At 36.7% G+C, this 27,999-nt stretch overlaps 1 long non-coding RNA gene across 1 annotated transcript; it reads left to right on the plus strand.

Moving 5' to 3' along the window:
- Window positions 1-22,178: 22,178 nt before the first annotated feature.
- On the plus strand, window positions 22,179-27,452 carry LOC129736534 (uncharacterized). Its single transcript, XR_008733278.1, has 3 exons — window positions 22,179-22,289; window positions 24,100-24,210; window positions 26,544-27,452. It is a non-coding gene; the product is annotated as an uncharacterized LOC129736534 (long non-coding RNA).
- Window positions 27,453-27,999: the final 547 nt, after the last annotated feature.

Below are 27,999 nucleotides of genomic sequence, written 5' to 3' on the forward strand. Positions count from 1 at the left end.
AGGAAATTAAGTAACCATTTATTAATTTCAGGCTGCCCAAACATCCAAGTTTTTAATGGGTTTTGTTGATCTAAGTGATTTGAAATCTAGTTAGGTTTGAAATCTAGTTTTTCTTTGTTTTGAAGATATCTTTTAATCTTTTAATTGGCATTTTAGGAGTTGTAATCAATTATAAGCAATGCAAAGGATTGGGCACTGCTGTAAATGCATGATTCCTGTATCTAATACGATTTTCAAGTAATATTCTTCCTTGTAACTTTTTTCCTGTTAATTGTAGACATGTTTCCTTTGAAATTGTGGGCATTTTCTTTCCACTTAGCCATCCTGCACAGTCATTTTCTTGACAGATCATTCTATGTATAAAGTGCTCATTCTGTGTACAGAATTGGCAATTACATTTGTAACTTGGCAAATAATATATTGCAGATCCTCATAGTGGGTATTCATAAGTATTGGTGATGTTATTTAAGGCAGCATTTGGAACCAGAGGTAATACAAGTTACTTCAAGAAGGGCTTGTGGTTCCCAAAACCTTTCTCTTCAGCTGAATTATTTGGGCTTATAAAATAGATACTTCCCATAAAAATAGCCTGCTTGTGTTCCTACACCATTACAGACACAGTAACAGAGCTGCAACAACAAAATTAACACAGAGTTCTGGTACTACCCTCCACTGTGCTTTAGTTCCTTTTTCACAACAAACCAGTTCTACCTTCGGTGCTGTCTGTGGCACTGAAGGCAGTGAAGGACACGGGACAATCTAGAAAAAGATTAGCCATGCAGCAAAGTGTATTGCATTTCTGAGACAACGTTGTCAGTCATTACAGATTCTTCAGTGTTTTTAACTGCTGAAATTGAAGGAGTCTTTCCTGAGTATACGAAAAGTTGTAATTTCAGAAAGGCTGGGGTTGGTTGGGTTCTCATAAGACTGCAAAAAGCCCATCTTTCATGCAAAGATCATCTTTCTACCAAACTTCAAGTCTCTATAGAAAACATGGTGCTACAAGAGCTTTTCCAGAAGTTGCTAAATTTATGTATTTATTTTACAGAACTAGGAAAAAAACACTGTATTTTTTTTTTCATGACCCTATCCTTGGAGACCGCTTAACTTAGCCATTATTTTCCAAATTTTGGAAGTGTCAGCCTAAGACAGAAAGATTGTAAGGAAAATTTTACTTCAAATAACTGGTTTGGCAAATTTATGAACTGTTCTGTGATTCTTACTAGAAGAATCTGTATTCAACTATCTTAATAATGAACAATGCTACCAAGCCTGTTTTTAATGCAGCTTCCCTGGTGGTGGCATCCTTCTGGAATTAAGACTCCAAATGAAGTATGTAACTGACTCCAGTTCTCTAAAGTGGGTATGTGCAGGTTTCACAACAGAAATCATGCTTGTATGATGGACAGCTATCAAATGTTTACTCAGAAAATTAAAATCAACTGCATATCCTCAAGAACTATATATTTGTGCACAGAAGGAGCAAGACCAGATCCACAATATAACCCCTCATTAAAGGATAACATTCCATTATTGTAGCCAATCTCTATGCCAATATTACTCTGTGACCTGATGATAAAAGAAACAAGCAAAGAGATAGAAAAAAGAACAAGAAAAACTGTAGAGATACCAGCAAACCCCTTTTACTGTCATTAGAATTTGTGCTGTCTTTATTGTGTGCTATTTTTCTCCTTAATTCCTTGGAGTTCTCTAAAGCCAGGCTTCATGGCTTTGAAGTGGTAAGAAACCTGGAAGTGTAATCTGTTTTCAATGTATTTGCAAATCTCCTTACATGTGTGAATATTTGTTTGAAAGTATTCAAACTCTTTGGGACAAAACAGCTTGACTGCTCGACATCTTAACATAGACACATTTTAGGGTAAGCCAAAATATTAAAAAAATGCAACTTTGTATTGTAACTCTAGAATTTATTTGCAGCTATTTGAATTTGGCTGGGATGTTACTAGTGGATATTCTTGTAAGAATGCAAAGGGATGCTTTTCAACAGCATGACCAAAGCTTTGATTTTCTGTATAATCAGAATAATTAGATCTTCAGTGGGTGGCGTTGCTGCTGCTGCTGTTTATGTTGAGACATTTCACTTTCCTGATTAGGAGAATAATCCATGTGCTATTTCCTTGGAGGTCTTCTAGCATACTGTCCAGATTCGATCTTTCTAAGCTTGAGATCAGTCAAACTAAGTGATCTAGGTATATCTAAAGGTAATGAATAATTTATTTTGCCTGCCTATTATTGAAAGCAAACTTGTGTTATTTATAGATTTATTTTTATGTCAGAGAAGATACAATCACTTTGCTGATTTTTTTCTTCCTCATAGAAAGATTGTTTCAGTGCCAGGATATGGTATAATCTAGTTTACAGAGAAATCTATGAAGGTAAAATACCAAATTTTTAAATTTAAGTGGAAGAGGAAAAAAAAATCGTATTGAAGTCCACTCAGAAGTTAATTTTTTTTTCAGCTTCTCAAGCTCAAAATTGTGAGGGAATTCATATCCCACTAAAGTTGCGTAGAATTTGGGGACCAAACTCCCTAGTTCACCTTAACATCTCTATTCTTAATTGCCAAGTATTTCTTTACTTTTAGAGCTATTTTTATCTCTTAAAAATTTTCCTACTTCTAATATTATTCCACATCTCCTTGCATCTAGAGAAAGGAACAGAAACCTATGAATCTGACATGTCAGTACAGATAATGGAAAAGCTGGATGTCGAGAATCCTGAGGCGCTTTCTGACAGTGCTCCCTACGGCAACACGGTGTCTGCTCCCACGCACGCACCCTGTCCGGCCGGCCAATGGTAAGAGCACCGCCTTGTGCACAGAGAGCAAAAAGCACTTACTGTTAACCATCAACGCCGCTAAGTGACCGTTGAGAAACTTTGCATTGCTGAGATGAGGATTCTTTCTCGGCTGGTTCATCTAACATATTCAGGTCTTAAAAAAAAAAAATAGCTTGTGCACAAATCTACGTATATAGACAGGTATTTTTAAAGATGCATTAGCGTCACCCATCCTTGACACATATTTTTCACAAGCAAGGTAAGACTTTCTAATACCAGTGCTTATTTTCTGGTTCTTAATATTGTTTTGTGTGGTCATTTGAATTAAAAATAACTACTCTTGCAATACAGATTGGAAGCAGCTTTTGAGAACTCCGCAAGTTCTTCTCAAAAGTGTCAGTGAAGTCCACTGAGAGATCCCATATGCAGAGGTTGGCATGTCTGTGTCCATGCACTGTACAGCAAGTACATGGTTGTTGGTTTTTTATGCCAAAATCAGTCTTTGTGAATATACCACTATTCCTTGTCTCATTAAAGAGATGAATCGGAAAGGACTAGAATCATGACCAGTGCAGAAAAAAATCTGAAGAATTTCTCCAAGCACAGATCTGAGTTTCTGCCTTCTTTCCCCATGCCCAAATACTAGACTAGATGGATCTTTTCTCCCTTTAAATGGCTGTTTTCTTATATACAGAAATGTACTTTTCATTTCTTTAAAATAGTTCTTATTGTTTCAGTGCGTCGAAGAACACATTACAGAGGTGCTAATGTTCCTTCTAACTGCTCAGAAATATACAAAAGAGGATGTGCCTACTGGTATGCAGAACAGAGACTGTAGCATTCATATTTGTTTATGTACGAAACCACCCAATTATACAAGATTATATAGACCCTGTTTTAAAATTTATTAGCACATAATCTGCAACTTTTTAAAAAGAGATGGTAGATGAGTGAAAGCTTCATTTATTCTAGAGGATGTTGTTAGTGTCACATTCAACAAAGATAAGATGTGGAGCCAGGTAAGAAAAGCGACTTTGAATGAACACATTGACTTGGACAATATGCTGCATAGTACAAGTTTGCCTGATAGCTTAATAATTTTAAGATTCCTATTTTGTTACCATTTCTCTGCCTGAGTCTTAAGCTTTAAAGTTACTCGACTATAAATACTGGCATACTGTATCCCAGGATTATAAATCTAAAACTGCTGTTTAAAAATTGCTTTCCAGATTATTTAATCAATAAATTCTAGTTCATACTGTATCCTAATAGTCTTACTTATTGGTATAGGTAGTATCTGGTCCTTTTAGGATCACTGAGGCACCAGATAGTTGCAAGTAGCTTTTTGCATGGACTTAGATGGAGATCCAGGGACCTTAATCTGCAGCTCTTTCTTGGAAAGCATTTGTTATGCCTATAGGAAAGGCTGCTTAACCTTCACCTCCCAAGTTTTCCATCTGCTGATACCAGATGAAAGATTAAAGTTTGCCATAGTTTCAAATGAATGCTAACTTCTATGCAAGTAAAGTTCAGGACTTGAATAAATCTAATTATACCTTGATACCTCTGTGCCTTTTATGTAAGTATGTGGCACGGAGCTAGTTTACGTTGAGGATCTGATTTTAACTGTGGCATACAGAAACGGAGCAAACTCTCACTTAAGCCGATTCATAATGTCAACATGCAGAGTTTAATAACAATATGCTTCCTTTCCCTTGGGTGTCAACCCAGTTTTGTACTTCTGATTCCTTCTTCAGTTGGACAAGTTGCCTTCTTGGAGGACTCAATGACACAAGGACATCTTCCAAAAAAGTAATAACATTTCCAATTGATTATGAGCAAAATACAAGAATAGGTATTTTTATGGTTCAGGTATGTTATAGAGCCAGAGACAATTTCTCTGGCTTTGCACATCTGTACTATGTTTATAAATTAGATTAAATTGCTCATTCTTACTTGTCATTCTAATGTATTTGAGAATGTTGCATGATGTTAGTGAGCAGTTTAGGGAAGACACTTCAACCCAGGAGATCTCGGTGCTATTCTCAAGTTTCTTCACTGTACAAGCAAATCGCTTTGTTTGTGTACCAGTTTTCCTATTTCTAAATTTGGGCAATTTACAAGAACTTAGAAGAATATTTTCATTAGATGAAATTCAGTCTGAAAAGATTGAGGAAGGGTTTACAGGACACAAATGCTTTTCTGGTTTATGTTGTACTTCTGCCTGACAGAATTTTTCCCAAGAGTCTTTCAATTTGATAGCTCTGCCAGTGAAGCATTAAAAATTGTAAAACAGGAATTATATATTTTTCTGGTTTATTTCTGTGCTATTTCCTCCTTCCCGTGCACAGGACCCAAAAATTTAAGTGACAGTATTTTTTCATCAGCACAATCCTTTTTATTTGAATGAAATTTTAGATTCAGCTGGAAAATCTGCTTCTCCAGGCTTCCCACAGATTCAGCTACAACCCTTTTGGTTTAGCTACAGCACTTCTCTCTTATTAAAAACTTTTCATCTTCCAAACACAGAAAAAATACCTTTTTTTGAATATTACAGGTGACCATGGAGTACTTGTATCACTTACTGCACTTACTGTTTTCCCTCTCCCACATATGTGTACTGTTAGCTTTCTCCTGACTTTAAATTCATTCTCAGCTTAAGTGACCTGTCTACTAACTGCATAGCCATTATACTGTTATCTCTGCTATTGTTACTTAATGTGTTATTTCTTTTCAGGAAAAGTTAATGGTTGCTGTTTACAATAAAAGAGAACATTAACTGTATCAGAACTCAGAAAATTTCCAGTATTTGTATTTCCAAACACCAGTTTTTTGCCACATGGAATGTTTTTTTACCCACTGATCTCATTTCCACAAACACAGAAGAAATTACTATGTATGCAAAGAAAATAATGTTGAATTTGAGTGTAACTTAAGCTTTTTCTTTCTTTTTTTTTTCTTTTCTTTTTTCTTTTTTTCTTTTTTTCTTTTTTAAGGAAGTAAATGATTCATATCTTGTTAGAAGAGTTTTGGCAAAGTTCTTCTTGATTTCAGTGGAATTGAGCTCAAAAATATTAGTTACGCTCATTTTGTGCATTTTTCAATTATTGGATTCACATTTTTGCAGGGTTTCTACCATCTTTGTCAGTGGTTCCATTTAAATTGCATGACTTTCTGAAATAATCGTTATTCAGCATCAGTGCAATTTTCCTCTTCAGTGGGGAAATTCTTCATTTTAGGTTTTTGTAGAGACTACCTAAGAAGCTATCTTTAAAATAGTTTTTTGCTACAGAGAAATCTTGAATCAACAGGAAGTGTTTTGTTTTTTTTGATAAACAAGGTTCTGTGTTGTGTCAGTTTGGTCTATGCACAGTAGTTTATAGGCAATTACTAAAATAAATAGCACTTTTACCCTTGATGGAATAGACACGTACTCTTTTCAGAAAATATTAACTGCTAAACAGTCTCTGTAGTGGCTTTACCCTGTAAGTATGCATAATAATTCAGCAGTGACTATTTATTTAACAGGTGTGGTTATCTAGTGATGAAGGCAATTCTTTTCAATTTAAGAAGTATGGAAAATGAAAAAATTATAAAAGCAAACGTGTGTACAGTCATTCAATCACATTCATGAGTGATAGGGAAAGCATTTTCTTCACTAAGGCAGATGAGAAATTTAAACTCGCTTTTGCAGTGAAGCGAGGCATGACAACTACACAAAAAAATCTCCTGCATTAACCAATCTTCACACATACCTTGTTAATGTTGGTTTACACTAAACATGTTCTCTACAGAATATTAATACTTTCTGTTGATAAGTTCTGAGTGAACTGCCAGGTTAGAATAGATGAAAAACAGGCAAAATTTGTATAGTAGTAGTACCGTATTTTATTAGTTGCGTAGTTGGCAGAATCAAGCTTGTAATCACACAATCTTTCACCTAGTTGAAGAGCAGCAGGCTTCACTTCAGGCAAAGTATTACACTGTTACCGATCTACAAAGACAAACAAGGGAAGTGTAGTATGTGATCGTGCTAACATGAGAAGTCACATTTCGTTACTTGCTGAGAGGCCGTCAAAGCACATAGCAAGCGTGTCAGTCATATACCATATATTTGTTGTTCATCTGCTGCAGAATGCAGATGACTGTAATCAAATAGCTCCTGTATTATCCTTGTATGGACTGAATCTTAACAGGCAGACTGTCCATTCTCCTGTTCCATTTGTTGTAGTGTGCTGGATAAAATTGGCTTATATCTATACTTTCCTGATATCGTCTATATAATTTATCTGTCTTCTAATTAATCTTGCAGAAACAGTAAGCCAATGTAAGAAGAAAACTCTTTAGAAGTCAGTTTCTATGACACAACAGTGACTCACCAGGCCAAGAGCTACTGATTTTAGTTGAATGTTTTTGTGCTGTAGTTTGCCACAAAGGATAGTAAAATATTTTTTTTTTTTTGTGTAGTGACAGTCCTGTGAGAATCCAAACCTTGTTCACTGCTGCTCAAATATACAAAGAAACCTATCAAGTTAGATGTACATACATAAATGTCACTGGAGGAGGTGTGTACTGATGCATTAGCAAGATGTACGTTGTGTGTGAAACATTACAGAAATCAATGGGAATTTTGCCATTGGTTTTGCCATGCTTTGCGTTGAGCCCTAGGTTTTCCTATCCTATAAAGAACTATACAGACACAAAGCCCTTTGTTCTGGTAGAACCTCCTTGAATTTATTAGTCATAAGTATCTACCCCAATGACCAGTGCAGCATGATACAATGCATGTGTTATCTTTTGAGGTATCTTAAGAAAAAACATTCTATTTTTTTTCACTTCTTGATTTGCTTTAAAGAGGTTCTTTTCTTCTCCTTGCTAATTAACTGTGAAAGTGTTTCTTTAGGTGTCTGTCAAAGCAAGAGATCTGATTGAAGTACTGAACCTCACTGCTACTCCTGTATCTGCTTGAGCAGAGTGACTTTTATCTTCCCTTCATGTGCATTATGTACCTCTAATTTATTGCCTGTTTTTCTTCTTTGTAGGCTTGGAAACATATGCCAGGTCTGAAACTAACAGTAAGTGTTGTCAGTTTGTACTATGACCATGTGGGAGCTTTGCTTCTAATTACTTTGAAGTCAAAGTCTGATAGGCTGGAAATAAGGAAGGTAGATGTTTTAACACCAGCGGAAGACAGCTGTCTAAAAAAACTTAAGTAAATGTTGCAAAATATCCTTTAAATCTGCAAGGAACAGTTTATCACTGGGCACAAATTCAAGAAGATTTGGTTTGTGCAAGAAATTGAATCAAAAATATCTTTATTGTATGGAGAAATGCCAGGGTGTTATATATATATCAACTGTATGTACATTTTAAATGTATAAGCTGGATTGTGTGACAACTGTTCCGCATTCAGAGTAATATTAAGATAACAGATAACTAGGAGTCTGGTAGTACCAGTCTCCATTCTACCACAGAGTGAACTGACCTCTGTATTTAGAGCCCCTCTACAGCTCTCTCCAAACCGAGCATGCTTGAAAAGGCTTTTTAATCCAGCTCATGTGGCTAGGCTATACTTGTCTGGTGCAGAGGGCTTTGAGCATTCACTTTGCCCTGGGAGCACAGCTGGGTCCCCAGTGCTGCTGCATAGGCAGACATAACTGTATATGAAAATTTACATTTGACTTGCAAATTTTCACTTATCCACATTGAATTTCACCTGCCCTTTTATAATCAGTCACATAATACCACGACATCCCTCTGCAACTCTGCGTAGTCAGACGTTATATGTACTACACTTAGAATTGTGTGACATTCATCACCTTGTTTTTCATTCTTTTCCAATTCATTTTTGAGTAAATAGAACTTAAATATGCTGCATGCAAAGACTGTGGGACTCTTTAAGTAACCTCCCTCCTGTGAGGCAAAATGCTGCTAACTGTACTGGCATAGCTAAATCCTCTTTGCATACTCTGCACCTGACTGTTAGTGTTCTGCTGATAATGACATTATCAGAATATCGTACCTGCTGAATCAATTTAAGTAGTACCAACCATCATCCAGTAATACAATCCTTGTACCATGTACTTTTCATTTTTGCTAACACTTCAAATGATCAACAAGAAAATGGTCGAAAGAAATACCTTGGTTACTATTTAAAGATTTTTGACAGCAATCACACAATTCAGCTAGTTCTTTGCTATAAAAAGGAAGTATTTACGGTATTATAGATTCTACCATTTGAGAGCAAATAAATGTAACTTTTAAAAGCATAGTTATTCTATGGACAGGATGTCCATTAGAAGGCGTGGAAACAGATGCTTTTATAGAAACCAATACATTTTATTATTTCCACTTGAAAATAGTTTTTTGATTGGGTTATGTGGCATCAAAATAAGTTAATATATATTATAATACTAGAAATGGAGAATAAATAAGATAGCCATATTTTATTTTTCTGACCTTTTAGGAAGTAAACAAATTATTTGACCAGGTATTGTGGTAAAATATATCACTGAGCAGCAAATAATATTTTCTGAGCATAATTCAACCAGAAGGAATGGTGGTATCAAGGGCTCAAAACTACATACCTTTAATGATGGTCAAATGATACAGTATCAGTAAGATGATTATGATGATATATCAAGACTTAACATGCTAGTATTTAATACTTTTTGAACAGTAACTAGCAAAAGGTCATTGCTGAAATACTTCATAATTTCTATTTTTACTTTTTTGATATGCTGTTTTAGAAACTATAATGTTCTAACAAATGTGAAATAGCATAATTTGATTGTGGAAGTATCATTGAAAATGGTGTTCATTGTCAATTATTACTGGGTCCACTAGTTGTATTTCTGAGTCATCCAAAACTTTGCCAAAGCCCTGTGAATTCTCAGAGAATGTTGAGAACCATTGTCAGGTAGTTAACAGCAAAGATTAGAAATATTACTTCCTTTGTCACTTTCTTGGTTGTTGGAGTGACAGCAGCACCAAATAAACTGGTTAAAATAGCAGTCATTTGAGTGAGTCATGGTTAGTAGTTCTTGGAAAACTACTAAGTAGAATAGGTCTTCAGTAGGAATATTGTTTTATGTAGGACTGATGAATCCAGTCCCTGAAGTACAAAGTTGTGGGGTTTGTAGAACCTGTGTTTATTACTTGCTGTCTTCCTATGTGAAAACGTGTATTGAATCAGCAGTTTACTGGTGCAATACACCAGCAGACTGCCATTGAGACTGCCAGGAGTGGACCAAGACTTATTTTCAGCTGACCCATTAGTGTTTGTAGTTACATCAGCATTTACATTTTGTAAATTAATATAACGCTCATTCATACTCCTTGGCAATAGGGTCTTAATGTATTTGGCTTCTTTCAGAGACAGAGAGAGATGGCAAAACCTCCTGTTTCTGTTTTTCCAAAACAACTGAAAATACTCAAAATGCCAGAAGTCACCTTCTCAGATGATACAGCACATCTCATATACCAGTAATGAAATACATCAAGCTCTGAAGAGCCCTCTGTGGAAAGTACTTAGCAGTTCTTCTTTACGTGGTTGTTCTTTATGTGGTGGTTCTTTACATGGGCATTTTATTCAGCCCCCAACTGTCTTTCTGCCACTCAATCTCAAAGGACAGATCCTTGTGTTAGTTCTCTAAGGTCTGCATGAATAGATTTCTTGTTAAAGGAAGTTAAAGTCTATGGTTCACTGTTCTGACGTCTAAAGAAGAATCCTCCTTCAGACTAACAGTACAAATTATTTCCTTGTATTTGCATGCACAGTTAACAGTACAAAATGGTCTGACTGCACTGATGATTGTCACCTCTGCTTTGACGGGAACAAGTTCTGAAGGCAGGGGCACAGCCTATTAGCACAAACTATTGGTTCTGCGTTTAGCTCACTGTTGATGACATCACTATTGCAATTTCTAGTTCTAAGGATTCATAGATTCCTTAGTCACCGATGTGATTCATACAGAAGTCTGGAAGAGTCAGGAGATCCTTTCCTAGATGAGTTCAAGAAGTAATAGATGCCATATAGCTTAAAGTTAGAGACTCTGTCTTACTTTTTGAGTATTTAGGCAACTCAGTCAAAGCAAAACAGTTCTGTAATCAGTCCTAAAGTTGTCTCTTCTTATTATTAGCTTATAGAAGTTCAGAAACAGATGTTCAGAAACACCCAATGAGAAACAGAAGTTAAATAGCATCAGTGAGTATGGCAGATTATTAGTAGCAACAGTACTTGAGAAAATCTCTTAGGTTACCACCACTTCTAATAACCTATCATACCCACTGACAAAATCAGTTTGACAAGTATTGCAAGAGATATCAGTCAAATGCAAGAGATTCATATCCTTAGCTACCCCTTTTTAAGAAATCATTTAACTATTCTCAGAAGCTGCATAATAGTAAAATTTCCAATACATGGACACTCTACAGTTTCCACCTGTCTTGCGTCTATCTACTTTTCTTATCCTTGTTTACTAAATATGTATTTCTCTTCCACAAGAGTTCATTGGATTCACAAACACAGGATCTATGTGAAGTGATTCTTCAAGTGTGTCCACTGTTAAGCTGATCCATTCTATCTTTCTCTCTAGCTGTATCAGTTGTTAGCTATACTCCAAACTTTTATAGGTAGGTGGAGATGGGAAGAAGCATGGAGGGGGAGGTAGGGTATTCATTCCCATACGGCATATATTCAACCACTGATTCATGTGTAAACAAAGTAAAAACTTTGTGGTCTATCAACACTACTTCTCCACCATGTTCTGTCTTCCATAAAGTTTATGTGTGTACCACAACCTAACCTTCTCTGTAACATTTTACAGCTTTTGGGTTTTATTTTTAAGGAATTCTGTCACATTAAAGTAACAAATACCCACATCTATTGTCTTCCCCAAACTACAGATTTCTGAAGAAATGATTGTTTTGTACATCTCAGATGTCATTGTACAGAAATTTCTAACATTTTTCACTGCCTTTACTGACTTATTTAAGGACCAGGCAATTTCAGCTCAAGTGTGTGCCACTTTGCGTGAATGTGTGCTCCAGAACAGCTCTTTCAGAGGCCACAAGGCAAATTACTGTGTATTTTATCAAAGGAAAAGTAACTTCTGCTGTTTCTTATGAGTACTCCCTTAAGAGAGAGAGATTATGGAAGCTGTGTTCTGTGTGTATGTGCATGTGTGTATCATACCTACGTATATGCATATAGACAGACAATAAGTAATTTTAGTGTGTTTTCTTAGTTTGAATTTGATGAAGCTGTGTTTCACTCATTGAACAGCTCAGCACCTTCTGCCAGTAACTCTGCCAATACCTGTAGAATACACATGGACAAAGCCACATGAACTCTGTTTGCTAGAAGGAAGGCAAGTAATGAGTCTGTCTTTTTCAGCAGGCAGGCAAAGGGCATACAATTAAATAATCTAAGCTTGTCCCACCAGTTGGTAGCATTATGAGGACCTACTTTCAAATGGCATTTCATCTGTGCCAGTCACCTGGCATCTACATCTGTTATTTGCCAATTCGCTTTGACTTTGGAGAGTTTTTCTTTAGAATTTGTAAAAATAGTGTGAAAGATATCCAACACAATAAGAAAATTATACTTGTTGTTATAGGACAGTTGGAGCAGCTCTGGTAGTCAGTGATTTCCCACTGGGACATTCTTTGTGTTATTTATCCTCTGTGATTAAAAATGTTCTGGAGAAATTTTCCATTGAATCTGAAGGAAAATGCATAAAACATACATCAACTGTTATGAAGGGCTTAAAGGACACTAGTGTTACACTTCACATTTCTAGTCCTGGTAAACTGCAGATGCATTTGATCATGAATCATTAATTTGTTACAGTGAAAGTGTTATTAATATGTTCCTTCTTATTTCAAACAGCAAACTGCAATCCTGCATTGTAATACTACTATTTCCTATGCTAAATAGGCACACCGCTTCTTTGTGTGAGGGGAAGCTCCGTATGAAATGCAACTGCTGGAGAACAGACTAGCTAAAAAACCATTGCCCTTAGCAGATGCAAAGTATTTCACGTCTCTGACAATTAGCAGCAGCTCCCAGATCACAGCTTCTCCTCAGTTCTGAACTCAGCAGGATTCAAAAGATTCTACACCTTACAGAAGCAAAATTTTTTTCTTGGCAGTTTGTCAGAGTCCAATACTCTCTGATCAGGTTCTTTTAGATAGTCCACATGATGGTGGTTTAATGTTTAATATAAATTTTTTTTATATATATATATTTGCCATTACATGAAGGTTTGATTTAGCACAGTGATACAGCAATGAACTGAAATCCCAACACAAACACAATATAGCAAGTTGAATATTGCAATATTCAACTGTAGTTGAATCTCGATGTAGATGTGATTCTTGTTACTGGTCTCTGTATGCTTTCTGTCATGACGCTGGGCACACCCAGTCACCTGGAAGGAAGAAGTGGATTGAAGCCAGCTCAAGCCCATTGCTCCCTTCAAAGTTTGTTATTTGTTGAATTTTGATGCTTCCTGTTGGTCTGAGCTACCTATATGCTGCCCCCCACCCATCCTGCATGGTGGTCTGGCCAGCTCACAAAGACATTATTCTTTTTTAACAGTTTCGGAGAACCTGATGATTCACTGATACAGCTATCTTAACTAAAACCAAGGCTACCCTCCAGTCTACCTGGTATTGAGGCAAGTTCAGTTTGCTTTATTTTACGCTTTTCCCTGAACTCACTGGGTTTTGCCCCTCTCTGAGCTCTCCCCCACTGCAGGGGTGTGCTCGTTGGTCACACATCTGAACTGCCAAAGTCCCTGCTGAGTCCAGAAGTCAATGTACATCAGTGGCTGTGCCGCTTACGGCTTTGCCTTCCCTGAGCGATAGTAATAGGTAGCTTACAGAAGTCCTTGATAAATCCTATCACCACAAAGCCCAGCATGCTACAAGCAGCCTGGTCTTGTTATGAATCGCAAAGGATGCCAAAAGCTGTTGCCCTGTGAGTAGCAGCTCCTGCCTCACATTTCTGCTGAGCTTGTATAAGCTTCTGAAATTATAACAATTTCAATTCATAAAGATTTTCCCCTTATTCCAAGCATGCATATAAATGTGGTTATAGCTGTCTATAAATAAATAGGCCTGTACATATTATTTTCTTTTTAGTTGTGACATGCTATGAACACAGTGATATAATAATTTTAGAAATCATTATAGTATATTAAGATGTTACCAATTACCAGGTGATTATTAGCACTCCAATATTTTTTATGAGCTCACAAATTACTTCAAGACCTTATGGAAGCAAAATCCACTACAGTTCAAAGCTGCCTGCATTTTAATCACCTTCAGCAATATTGTAGCGTTTTACATCTTAGTATGGTAAGACAGGAGTGGAAGAATCATTTCTCCATCCATTTGCTTCATCTCTCTCTGTTGGCTGCAGTAGAAATCACTCAGTGAGCTACAAATTAGAGGATGAAAATGTGTTGACTTTAGATAAAAAGAATCTGAAAGTCAAAACTATATTGTCTGTCTTTCTGAAGTAAGCTGAATTTAGTAGGCATATTGGTTCAACTAAGAGAAAAAATTAGTAACTGAGCCTGGTATTTCATTATCATGTACATACAAATATATGTTCTTTGGACACAAGAGGTATTAAGCATAAACTGGGGGCTTTTTATGTCTTTCTGAGTCCCTTTCAGCCAGTGCTTAGGCCAAGAACCTTAGTGTCTCGTTTTACAAGCAAACTTTAACTCTTTGCTTTGCTTTCCGTAGGTAAAAATTCATTTAGAAACACTCATATGAAAAAGGTAGTGATTCCAGGGAAAAGTAGCTTCCTAATCACAAGAATTCTCGACAGTAAAACTGCTATAGCAGAGCCCACCATGCCTGAAAAGGTGCCTTTTGACAGAAGCTTTGTATCCAAGCAATGGTTCTTGCATGACTTCGGTACTATAAATGGAAAAAAAATGGGACCTGAATTTAAAAGAGTGCAGATAGTTTATGCAAGACTACAATAACATAGCAAAGAATAGTATTAAATACTTGGACCTGAACACAACCTACGCTTTCAGATTCAGAGCAGTCCCTTTATATTTAGGTAAGAGATTTAGCATTTAGTTCTTTTTTAAGCATATAGTTTGTATGCAATACATGAAATGGCCATTAGCTAGTTTGTGTGACTTTGCACAGCCCAATAATCTCAGCAAATTTAAACTTTAGGTATGTCTACTAAAATATTTTTTCCTTATTTTCAAAACCAGTTACCTGGAAAATATATTCTAAATGCTTATATTCAGCCAAAAGTGAATCTTAACCACATTCTGTCTCTCTTGTCTCTTCTACCGAGATATAAAAGTGCTTTAGTTTGGCTGTTATGAATTTTTTTAAGTCTCTTTCAATTTGGCAATGTCCATACATTGTTATCTTTTGTCAAATACCTAGCACTGGCCAAATTTAAAGTCATAAGCTAGCTATAAATGTAAAGTCTATACGTTTATCTGCAATTTTGATTCAGTGTCTCAAAGTTAATTTGAGAAATGGGCACCATTCTGTTGATTTAATTGGGCTATACATATGACTCTTTGTTTTTATCAAAGAAAAATTGCTTTTGACAATTTTCAAATTAAAAACATACAAATATAAAGGCATTTAAAGTAAAGCTAAATGATTTATTTTTAAAATGATTATTAATTTTCTATTGCATGTGGACGTAGTTACTGCTCCTGAATCACAGATACAACTTAAATGGTTGGTCCTTAGCAGATCATTGAATAAGTCAAATTAATAGAATAGAAGCAAAGAAAAAAACAACCCCATGCTCTGCCAATGAGCAAGTGCACAAGAAGCTGGTCAGGACAGCTGACCCAAACTAACCAAAGGGATATTCAATACCATAGAACATCATGCTCAGTATATAAACTGGGGGGAACTGGCTGCTGATTGCTGCTCAGGAACTGGCTGGACATTGGTCAGTATGTGGTGAGCAATTGCATTCTACATCACTTTTTTTTTTTCCTTTGGGCTTTGTTCCTCTCTATTCCTCTCCTTTTCATTAAAATTATTATTGTTTCTGTTATTGTTTTGCTTTATTTCAGTTATTAAACTGTTCTTATCTCAATCCATGGGTTTTATCTTTTTCCAGTTCTCCTCCTCATCCCAAAGAAAGCCAGGCGTAAAGAGAGCTTCCTTTACACTTGCATGTATTTATTTCCATGCACTAACGTGGATAAACTTAAAAAGAAGTGCATGTGGGGGGGGCTGTGTGCTAAAAAAAGAAACAACAGAAGTAAGGAGGGAGCTGGCTTATAAGAAAGAATTAAACCCAGGGGCTGGAAAGCTCAAAGCAGTGGAAGTCAGAAAGAAAATTTTTAAATCAACACTTTGTACAGATTTTACAGTGTGAAATAAGTGGAGATGGAAAGGCTACAGCCAAAAAAGTCAAATATGCTTCCACAGTTACCTTCATTGTGCTTGGCTACAATACAATAAAGGACTAGTTAGCCAGTCAGCCAAACTGCCAAAGAAGCTGTTAGTGGTGTTGTGGAGGGAATACACACAGAGTTATGATGAAGAAAATTTCCCTATTCCATTCACACAGTTCTGAGTGGAAGTAAGTTCTAAAATCTGAAATAATTTATTTATTTTCTTCCCTTGGGATTTTCAACTATGGAGTACTGATTATGCACCTTTGCTTTCTTGCTCAATTTCACAGCCTATCCAATGTTTCAAATACAATTAATGAACTTTGTTGTTGGCAATCCACCACCACTGGAAGTGAATGCAAAAGAGGACTGGGATGAAATGGATAGTTACACGCTGGAATTCTGTTTGCAGCAAACATTACAAGCCGGTAAGGGTAGACAATTAATTTTGATCAATGGCTGTGCTTCCACCATTCTTTTACTCTGAATGGTTATTCAAGTACAGCATTATTTTATTCTGAACAGTTTTGGTAAATGGGGGAGTTATCTTTAGATTGAGCCTGGAAAAGTAATCATTTATTTATGTAGTGTAAAAATAATTATGTAAAATTTTACTGAAATTTCCCAGTCGTCTTCCTCAGTCCTTGGATAGAACATTAATATATATCACAAAGCATTCCTCTACATAATGAACATTATTTAAAAAATTGTTATGGTATATGAAACTTTAGGTAGGAATACCTTCTTCTTCTGTTTTTGGTTCACTCTTGTTTCTTTGTTATTACTTGTTGCAGTTCCTTCATATCATTCTCTAAACAGCCAGTTTCTTTCTGAATTTTCTCAGTTTGGAGTCCTTTTCCTATTTGATTACATAGAGGTGTGCATTTAATTATTATAAATATCTCGTGAGATGTGGTTCAGAAAGATTGAAGGTGGTCAAACTGTAGGCATTGGGTGAGATCAATCTTTGAAGAATGTCTTCTGATGGAATGGGAACTACCTTGGTATAGCAGGGAAGTCTTGGATGGGCAATGGGAAATTTCAAGAACTGGAAAATGATAAGAGAACTCTCTCACATTGAGATGTCATTAGTCAAAGTTGTAGAACAAATCAGTCCAAAAAAATAGTAAATAACTGCCAGTGCCTAGAATGGTCATTCAAGAATTTTGAATGTGAATTTCCTCACTTGAAAATTGTGGTGTGTAACCTATGATTTCAATCAGTCAGAAGAGCCGAAGATGATAGACATGCCACCAGTTTCTAAAAACTACTTCAGGGGTGATCTGAGGAATTACAATACCCAAAGTCTGACTTTCTTGGGTGGCAAACTGATTGAAATTACTATAAAATAGAACTAGTAGAAATTTGAATAAATTAAAATATGAGGGAAGAATCAACATGGATTTTGAGAAAGGAAGTTGTGTAACAAATGTAGCAGCCATGAGGCTGAGGTAGTGATTCTTGCATATTTGGATTGTAAAATGCTTCTTTGAGAAAGGTACCTTACTAAAAGCTCTCAAAGAAACTAAGCTGTCATGGAACAGGAGCAAAGTTCATCCATGGGCTAGCAACCAGACAGGAAATCGGAGTAAATGATCATTTTTCACAAATAATGTTAAAGGAAAAATTCACACAGACGTGGGTACCCCTAGGCTTGCTTTAATCACAACTCAGAGTTGGGCTGCCACCTCAGTAAATGACAGAGAACAAAGGGATGCAGCACAGCTTATATATACTTATCAAATTATTAGTCAATGTCTGAAGTTTTTAGAAGTTTCCTTTGGTCTTGTCAGTCCTGCGAATCCATCACCTGACTCTGTCCCAGTGGATTCATCTATTCGGTTCCAGTCTCTGCCTCATTTCCAAGGTCCTCCTCGGATCATAACCTTCTTTCTTGCCTGCTTTAACTCACACAATCCTTCAAGCACACTTAGTCTTTGAACAAGCAATTCCTATTCACATATACTAATTTTTCTAAAACCACCTGTGTTTCTGAGAGCACCTGTGTATACAAAGTGATCATCTATTGTTTCTCTATTCTCCTACTGATTAACTTGACTGATTTTTAAACCAGCTTTGGATTAGGGCTATACAATGGACAAGGCCTGGTTCTGCTATTTAGCAGCTTCAGCACTTTAGATTTCTTAATTCAAAATACCTTTTATTTAACAAATAATAAAGAAAATATCCAGTGGAGTACCAGTGGATCTACAGAGGTCCAGATCCTTCTGTACAAGCAATTCACAAATGACAACGAAAAGGTGTATACTGAAGCAGGAAAGTTTGGGTAAGATAAAAAGTTGTGCAGCAAAGTCATAACTAAAGCAGACAGCAAGGAGTTGAAGAAAGTTTTAACCAATGCTGAGCAGCCAGATAGTGAAACCTCTTGTATAATGCATGCTTAACAAATGCAAACAAATGCACTTAAAAGAAAAATACAAAACAGGGAGCTCTTAGCTGTTACCTTATAAAAAGGATTTCGGAGTTATTTGGATAGGCAGCACCATGCTCTGTGGCAAGAAAAGACAAACTGAATATTACAATTATTTCCTTGTGAAATGAACAGAATAAAAGAGGAAAACATGATGCTATTGTATCGATCTCAAATTTCAAATGCATCTGCTTCTGGTCATTCATCAAAAAGACCAATGTAGTAGCATTAGATAAAACACAGAGAAGTTAAACAGGAGTGATCAGAAACAATTAGGTTTTATACAAGGGAAACTGAACAGGACATTCCTTCACGGAAAAGAGGTTGTTAAAGGTAGCTAGGACATAGAATCAGTGATATAAAGATGGTGTTTCATTGTTTCTCAGTAGTGGAAAAGCTATCTAGTAAATTGAAACAAACAAAACACTTTTTTTACATGTTGCTTAATTGAATAGCTGAACTCACTGCTAGAGGATGCTTTGGAAACCAAAAGTATAGATGGGTTTAGAAAGGGAATAGACAAATATATAGAGGCTATGTCCACTGTTTGCTATTGAATTCAATGGTCCAAAAAGCTTTAACAAGTGATTGTCAGAAATAAGGACTGCTTTGTATTACCCTGTTTCTTGCACATGTTTTCTGAGCAGTCACAACTGCTCACTGTACAGAAAGCTGAAATAGATGGTTCATTGCTCTGACCAGTCTGGCTGTTCTTACAGTCTTGTGACAGCCACTTTTTCTTTGACTGTGTTCAGTGTCATACTGAGGCAACATCAGTTGAGCAATATGAGAAGTTCAGTATAAAAATAACATCCTTTTCAAAGTATTCTTTCTGTTTGTATCTGCCACCCCTCTACTGTGGCAGGCATTGCCAGTAGCTAAAAATACACAAGCCCATAAATAACATCAGCGCTAATAGTGCGTGGCAGTGATCTGCTTGTACCGTACTTGTCCGCATTGTTTCTGTTATCAGTTTTACTAATTCATAATTGGCAACCGCTTCCACCAAGTACTCCAGTATAAGGATGGCATTTAGTTACATAGACTAAAACCTAACAAAACCGGGCTTTGTTACATTAAAAGTAGAACCATGAATTCTTCAAAGACACCTCACTAAGCACATTCTGCTATGAGGCCATTCCTAGGAAAAAGACGGATCAATTAAATGATCTTCTGATCATTACTGTAGGAGTATTATAAAGGGAGAAAGCCTGTTTTGAAATGAGTGGCTACGAGATAAACAAAATCAAACCAGTCCCTTTATACTCTTGCACCAGGTTAGTTGGCAGAAGGAGCAAACTTTGCAATACAGATATATCTCTCAGTGAAAAGTGATATTTACTACATTCTTTTAAATAGCTATCTCTGGTTTGGGAGTACTAATTTATTTTCACAACATAACTACCTATAGGGTAAATCTACGATAGCTATAATTATCCCAGGACCCTCATGTATTTGTGTTATGGTAGGATATATTATAACACTGAAGAGTGGCAGCGTACGTGGGAAGACAATTCATTACATTTCTCCAGTTCCAATGACTGCTAAACTGTGGCTACAGAAAGATCAAAAAGGTGAAAATGGTTTTCCTCTCCTAAAAGAACTGCTGGTAAGAAAGCTAAGCAGCCATTAGGTGGTGCCTAGGAATTGATATGGAATGGGAAGGACTTCCTACCTTATGCATTCATTTTTGCAAAAGAACCGGGACCATGTGTATATTTACATGCATGTTTGTCTGACAAAGTTGTCAACAACAGCCTTACAATTTCAATAGTGAGAATGCATCATGCAGAAATAAATCAACGTACAACATCGGACACTAGATTGAAAAAGTGCATAAAATGAGTCTACTTTTAATGTAAGCTAAAATACGCCTTTTGCTTTTTAGGTTGACTAAATTAAACTGCTACTTTCCATGTAACCCCATGACCTCCCAGGGGTTTTATTTTCAGTACAGTGGTTTGTGTAAAAAAAAAAAAAAAAAAAAATTTCTCTCAGGATCCTTAAGTTCTCCTGCTATGAAAGATCTGAACAGAGATAGCTGGAGGTGAGAAACAGCACAGTTCCCAGTTCTGATACCATTCACTGTACTACTATTAGAAAAGTACTATTTAATTGTCATTCCATAAACATCTCCTGTTTAAATGGCTGAAGATTTCTTTTGCTAACAAGTTTGTTTCATTTTGTGAAATGTATGGTCTTGAGTTTAATGTACTATAAAATAACATATGCCCTGTGTTTAAAATGCAACTGATTAACAGAACTTGTATCTCATATTAAACTTGTATTTCTGGTTTCATTGCCTAAATAAGACATACACTCTGTTCGTCTCTTTGGTTTAAACTTAAGACAAGCCTATAAAAGTAACACACACACTAAAGATCTCTAGCGTTCAGTTACAGTGAACTGAAAGCATCTGATATTTTCTGAACATAGTTTCTGAGCACTGTCAGGTAGAGGTGAAAGATCACCTGAAAATCATGAGTCTGAAGGACCCAGTCAAGAAATCATGGCCATGTATTAAATGACATAATTCATATGAGCATTCATAGTAAACACTTAGTGTGCCTAGAATAGTAAGTTGTCACTGCTGAGGTAACTGCTAAGAATGAAAAAGAAAACATAGTTCTTTTTCTCTGAAGGACTTCCTGAGAACTGAAATATTTGATATAGATAGACTTGCTTTGTTTTGTGTGCTTTGGAGTTTAATACCATACAGTTTCTCTTTCTCTGTTGTATTATCACAGAATGGTTTGGGTTGGAAGGGACCTGAAAGGTCATCTAGTTCCAATTCCCCTGCCACAGGCAGGGACACCTTCCACTAGACCAGGTTGCTCAAAGCCCCATCCAGCCTGGCCTTGAACACTGCCAGGGATGGGGCATCCACAGCTGCTCTGGGCAGCCTGTGCCAGTGCCTCACCACCCTCACAATAAAGAATTTCCTCCTTATACCTAATCTAAACCTATCCTCCTTTAGTTTAAAACCACTAACCCTTGTCCTGTCACTACAGGCCCTACTAAAAAGTCTGTCCCCAACTTTCTTATAAGCCCTCCCCCTTTAAGTATTGAAAGGTTGCTATAAGGTCTGCCTGGAGCCTTCTCTTCTCCAGGCTGAACAATACTAGCCCTCTCAGCCTGTCTCCATAGGAGAGGTGCTCCAGCTCTCTGATCATCTTCGTGGCCCTCCTCTGGACTCGCTCCAACAGGTCCGTGTCCTTCGTATGTTGCGGTCTCCATGCAGTGCTCCAGGTGGAGTCTCACAAGAGCCAAGTAGAGGGTGAGAACCACCTCCTTCAACCTGCTGGCCATGCTTCTTTTGATGCAGTCCAGGATACGGTTGGTTTTCTGGGCTGCAAGAGCATACTGTAGGGCCATGTTGAGCTTTTGGTTGACTAGCACCCCCAGGTCCTTCTCAGCACTGCTCTCAATCCATTCTCTGCACAGGGTGTCCATTATTCTGACACTAAGAATAACTTTTTATCATTTGTTCTGCACAATAAATATAATCTTAATCTATATTTCTCTGTCTTATCATGCAGGTATACTACAGACTTGTATCTGAACAAAGAAAAGGTATTCCACTTGGTGAAAACATTTATAATGCAGATACCAGCAGACTAAACCCGAGAAATTATCATGAGGATTCAAAAGTAAGTATTTTCTAATAGTTTAATGGTTATTGAATGTATCTTAAAATGAATTATTTTACCATCATTCATTTCATACACAGTGTTCTTTCTTTTTCTGCAACATTCTTTAATAATCAGTATTTCAAAAAGCAGATTGTACAGACAGGACAATTTAGTGGTGTGTGCTTACTGCAGCCTATTTTCTTTCAAGTAAGACCTTTTGGTTACACATGATTGGAGGATACGCATTTTTATATCAGGCTCTGAAGGATGTGATGGTATGAATTATTAACAGAGAGGATAGACAATGGGATAGAACAGGAATTGAAATATAAAATCAGGTAACTTCATTGTAAATGTTTAAATCATAGTCATTAATGAGGAAAGCACCTGTGGCAGACTTTCCACTTCAAATCTATTCTCATCGCCACTGGCAGAGGTACTGATAAGATGTCATGAGTTAAAATAGACAGGCGAGGATATCTGTAAACCTAGCTCTTCCCCTCCCAAAACACTGTTGTTAAAACAAGTGGCATAGTGTGCCAGTCATGATAATTCTGAAATTGTAAGACATATGGGAAAAAGTAGCTTTTTAATCAAAACTTTCAAATTGAGACTTTTAAACATATCTTTATTTTGTGTGTTAATAAATCTAAAAAGTTAACACAGAGTTGACACCATACCAACAAGCAGTAGAAATTTTGTGGTTCCTCTGTGAAGAAATGTCATGTAGCATGTGCTCACAGGTGGTTTGTTAACTCATACCCGCCTCTCTATGTTCCTGGCTTTTCCCTACACTACAAAAGGTTTCTAAGCTTTAAATCTCTTTATAGACACTTCCTAACAACTAAAGCACGGGTTCACTTTCTGCTTGTCCCAGGAAAGGGAAAGGCCCATTAGATTGTTTGTCACCGTATTGTGAGTCTAAAGAAATAGAACCATTGGCAATGAGATAAGGTAGGGCAGTCTAAAGGAAATCTCAGGTGAGCAGCTGGATCATTCAGGCAGAGCTGGGCTTTGGCATAAGTACAGAAAGCAGTTGCTTAGGCCAGAAATTCACCCAGACAGAAGAGGAGCTTCTGCAAGACCATCCTCCCCAAAGAGCTCCCTTAGTACCAGTAGGCTCTGGACTCACTGCTTATGCCCTTGGCCACAGTATGCATCTGCCTTTATTTTTTACTTCCACGCTACTAAGGGGAAAGGCCCATGCAAACAGTGGTATTCTCTCCAGCACTTAGAAGTAAGAAGATGGCAGAGGTTCTTTTTTCCCCCCTTGTCTTACATTCTCCTCCTTGGTTTGGGCAGGGGGAGTTGTATCCATCCAGCACTGGACTTTTTTAGTTTCCAAAGGGTCTTTTAGGAATTTCAGACAGTTCATTTTTCTTCCCTAATGGAACAATTTTCTGCTGGAAAATCTTGTCTTATAAAAACAAAGAATGCCGTCAACATTTTGACAGAAAATTGCTGAAATTTTAAAGGTCGGAATTTTTTGATGTTGTAATATTAGTGGAAACAATAAAGTACAGATGACATTTTTAAATCTTAACAAAAGCATTTTGTAAGTCTGAAAACCTTTTTTTTTGTTGGTTTTTTTTTAAAATCAGTTTCTTTGAAAAATCCCAAGATTTTAATATTTTCCCTGATTAAAAAAAAATAAAGTTTTTGGCCTGGTATCTGCCAGTATCTGACTGACTTGTACAGATATTATTTTGAAATCACCTACACCACATAGGGATAGTTACATTGGTTTGATCATAACTTATGTAAAATCTTATATTCAGGATTTAGTCAAGAAACTGAGCTAAAATCAGTTTTCATGGCCTCTCCACAGATTCCTGAATTGTATACAAAGCGTGCTAATAAGTCATCTCAAGCTGAATGCAACTGTACCTTGGCTGAGAAAACATCTTGATTTTCAGCTTTCTCAGACCATATAGAGAAGGTAAGAAATAAAGGAGAAGTATGAAAATTACTGTCTCTAAGCTAAATTCTGGTACCTGGCCAGACACCCACCAGCATTAGAGTGAGAACTGTTCAAGGAAAATTGTTCTTGAATTAGACTATAAAGGAGACATTGCAAACCACAATCAGGGATTAAAATTAATGAATTCCTGAAATAACCAGAAAAGGTTTTCCTTTAAATGTAGCCATATAACAATATACAACTTAAATTCCAGGTTCTAAGAAAGAAGTATCTAATTACAATGCTTCAAATATGTTTCCAACTTAAGCATTTCAGGTCCATTAGAAATCTGCCATTTCCTTATTTTGTCACAGTTACTGAAGTCAACCAAAGGAAGTCAAAGATAAGGATAATCTGAAATCTGAAATTACAGTATAATTTTGACCCCAATGAATCCATGGCAAAACCCTGTAATTACAGTGAAACCAGGAATCACGTTCTTTAAAGGTCATTGGATAATAACAGAACCCAGAAATCTTTCTGAGTATTACTCTAAGAAAAGCATCCCTTTTCCCCCATACTGTTACTTTTCTTGTGTCCATGCTTTCACCATAGCTCGTGGTTACAGTGGATTCTCTATACAGTTGTTTTGAAATATTATCAGGAATCTTTTTGCTCTTGCCTACAAAGAGTCTGGACTGAACTAAATGACAAGGCTGTGTGCAGGAATTCCCAAAAAGTCACTTCCTGGGAAAACTGAGAACAACATTTGCAATGTGAAGAAGTAAAGGGCACTATACATGGGATAAAGCAGAGGCTGATACATGCTGATTGATAAGGGAATGCTTTCAAGGCAGTATAAAACAGCAAGGAGAGGGACAGCAAAAACACTGAGAATGTATTTGGCTTGAGGAGGAAACCAAGTTGTGTAGGACCTTGTGAGTGTAGAGATTAGTCCTATAGCAGGGGACATGGTAAAGCAGAGATTTCAAACTAGTAATAGGTATGAGCAGAATGGCCGGTGAGAACATAACCTAAGCACAAATCATTTGGGTGTGCTGAAAGGAGTTAGGAGAAATGCAGTGAAGATAGAAAAAGGGCAGCTGCATGGGTGAAGGAGGAAGATGAGCTGAAGGAGGGAGATGAGCATGATTGGATCCATGGTTTCCTAGGTGAGAAGGTCAGGGAAGGCATTTAGTGCTGGTCCATGTGATATATAAAAGGTAACAGGAAAGCATAAATCATAATCCCAATGATTTGGGATTATGAGAATTGAGAAGCACAGAGGAAAGCAGGAAGGGATCAAGGCTGCAGCTTTACTGGCTGGAATTAGTCTTGTTTTCCTTTATCTCTAGTTGCCCTAGAATTCTCTCATGCCTACAAAGCACTGTAAGATATTTAGGTGATCAGGAGTCTAGGGTAGCAGTGTCTCCAGTTTCAGAGGACCTCGACAAATGCCTATTGGCAGCTGTCAGTTCTGTTGTCCCCATCCATATGCATTAAATTGAATGGCTATCGTACCACATGTTTGAAATACTAGAGAATGTCTTGAAATCAGTGAGCCTCAAACACCTATGCAGGCTAACAAAAATCAGGAAATGCCCAAAGTCTATAGGCAACAAATGGAAGTGAGGAAAAAATCAGACCCACAAATTTTCCATGCCTTGCTGCAAGAATGTGAGGAATGCATCTGACACCTGCTGCTGTTTATATTCTACATCTGTCAAATGAGTGGGGTGTTAGACTGTTTATCCAGCTCACCCTCCAGTATTGGACTTCCTAGAGCATGAACCGCCCAGCTTTCATAGCATCCTGAGCCAGCTGCTGACCCAAAGATACAAGTCCATGGCTACTGAAATCTCCGTCACTATGAACAGCATCTACAGCTGCCTGCAAGGAATTTGGACTTGTTTTGTAGTGGGTCTCAAGAGTGTCCAGCACTGATAGTGCTTGATCAGATTGAACTGGAGCATATGAATGGTGACTCGGGTAAGGACCCTGCATGACATGCTGGGATTTTATTCTCTTTCTCATGATGCTTCACTTTATACATTTGGACAATCTCTTACAGTTAGCAGCTTGCACTACTGATCCTTGAGCATTGTATTAGAGACAGGATTCCAAACAATCCCAAATGCCTCTGTCAGTGGTTAATGTAATCTGTCACCTAACAGGAGACAGTGCTCAGGTGCCTCACAGGAATCAGTTAGGGGAAAAGATAGAACAAAAAATAAACCAAAACACCCCCCTCCAACTAATTCTTACTCCCTATCTGTCTGTGAAACCAAAAACTACATTAGATGCATTAAATATATCTGGGGAAAATAAAAAGTGGAATAATCTTTTTTTAATTTTTTTTTTTAATTTTACAGGTATCCATGAAGCACCAGAAATGTTAAAAATAAAAGACTATTCAGGAAAAATACTCCAGACTACTGTATATAATCCAGATTCTATGTTCTTCAACATCTCTGTAAGTTTTATAATTTCAAATTAAAATAAGTATTATGACCAGAAATGGGTATAAACCGCAGTTCTGGAACTAAACACCATTTACCTCTGAGGCAGTTTCAATATGAATTGAAATATATTTTCAACACTTTTACAATTTATAACAATTTTTATTATTAACATTTATCATTTTATAACAATTATCCCATATCTAGGTGGGATAAATTGGACTTTATATATCATGCATCATGTAATCTTTTAAGATGGTAGTCCCAGAAACAACAAAGGAAACTTTTTAGGAATCTCTTGTGTATGAACCTTTGGAATAAGTTGCTTTATGCATCTTGTTAAAAATCTTGCCTTGAACCAGTTTTTTCTATACACTGTCACCTAGATTTTTTTGCCTTAGAAATATGACTTATTAGTCTGTGTGATAATATTGACATACAGATTTTAGAAAAATAAGTATACCTTATGGGAATGAATTGTATGAATTATACTAGTTGATTCTGAACCCCCTAAATGCCTCTATGGAAGGCTGTCTTTTCCTGATGCACTTTCCTATGGGAATTACAGTCTGGGCCCGCATCACCTCTTTAGAGCTGGGCTGTGATGATGAGACTGTATCCCCTGCAGCAAAACGTGGCCCTGCTGCCCAGACCAGGAAACTGCACTTTTATTTTGATCTGACTCGTATGGAAACCTTTCATATTGATCAAGAAGAAACAAAGTATGTAAAGAAAGCAGTGACCCAGGTTTCGGTCTGCTTGATAGCAGACCTTTTGTGAGCACCAGAATGCAAAAAATACCCACTACTAGACAAAAGTGTTAATCAGTTGAAGGTCCTTACTTAAATCTTGTTTGATTGCTTTTAAGAACAACATACGTATGTTCTTTCCTAGCCTTATTTTTGCTCAATATTATATTCAGAATTAAGCAGGTCTTATGGAACTGATTGAAAATGCTGTGACCTTTTCTGAAAAACATTTTATTTTAATATTAACAATTTTATTATTAGTGGGCAGTATCTTTGCAGCATCTCTGAGACAAAATTATGATGAAAACATAAAGAACAAAGAAACAAATTCAGGGGGAACAACAAAGGATCACCATTATAAGCTTCAAATACTGCAACTGCTATCTCTGCCTAGATGGAGGAGCAGTGTTTTTAAATTACGTACAAGATATCCAAAGGATAAATTATTCCTTTCCCTGTATGTTTATTTAAACCCTTACAGATGCTTTAGATTAAAATTAGCTCCTAATTTGATAATATATTACTAATCTTCTGATTTTTTTTTACATATGTCAATTCTCCATTAGAATTTAGCATTCCCAAATAGTTTTTAAAATCTCCAGGAGATATGTTTGCGATAC

Source organism: Falco cherrug, chromosome 7, assembly GCF_023634085.1.
Source record: "Falco cherrug isolate bFalChe1 chromosome 7, bFalChe1.pri, whole genome shotgun sequence".
NCBI lineage: Eukaryota > Metazoa > Chordata > Aves > Falconiformes > Falconidae > Falco > Falco cherrug.